Below are 757 nucleotides of genomic sequence, written 5' to 3' on the forward strand. Positions count from 1 at the left end.
ACAGATCAGGTCATTATGATAACAATACTGCTTTCAGTGCCTCCCACTCCTAATGATTTTCTGCGAGTGAGAAACGGATACCATATTATTAACAATAAAAGTTCTTCATTTAAAACCCGAAAATGGTTGCTGCAAGATATCTCTCTGTTGTTTTTTTTTAACAGATCGAGAATGTAAAACGTTTATAGCAAGTGTCTTTAAACGGATATAAAAGGTTCATGTGCGATTGAATCTGAAAATAATCCACATCATATCCTCTATACGAAAGCATTTTTTTAAAAAAATCAGATATACTGCTATTTAAGTACGTACGATGTTCAGGTCTAGCTACGTATAACTAGTCTCAGGTTCCTACGCGGTCAGCTGGTTCAAAATCGTTGTTTGTCTCTGAGCACGATAGATATCAATGCTAACTTCCGTGCCCCGAATGGGTGTAATTTTTCATATTGTACACACCCTGCTCTTGTAATGTCTTTCGATTAGTTGGCTTATAGGAGAAAGTGAAACGACAATTTGGAATGACTTTTCCCATAGAAAGTTAAACATAGTGAACGGTAAAAATAGGAACTCCCACAACTATCACGACAAAGCAATTTATTTTATGTATAAAAAAAATCTATTCATTTAATTTATATCAAGTAGTTTTGAAAATAGTCGCAACATCTTGGATTATTCATTGACCATCAAGTGCTTTAAAAAATCGATATTTCGATTAATATAATTATTCAGTTTTATGACTCCATTACGTAATTGTTCT

This window comes from Sinohyriopsis cumingii, chromosome 11 (genome assembly GCF_028554795.1).
Source record: "Sinohyriopsis cumingii isolate HCF-2022 chromosome 11, ASM2855479v2, whole genome shotgun sequence".
Classification (NCBI taxonomy): Eukaryota; Metazoa; Mollusca; class Bivalvia; order Unionida; family Unionidae; genus Sinohyriopsis; species Sinohyriopsis cumingii.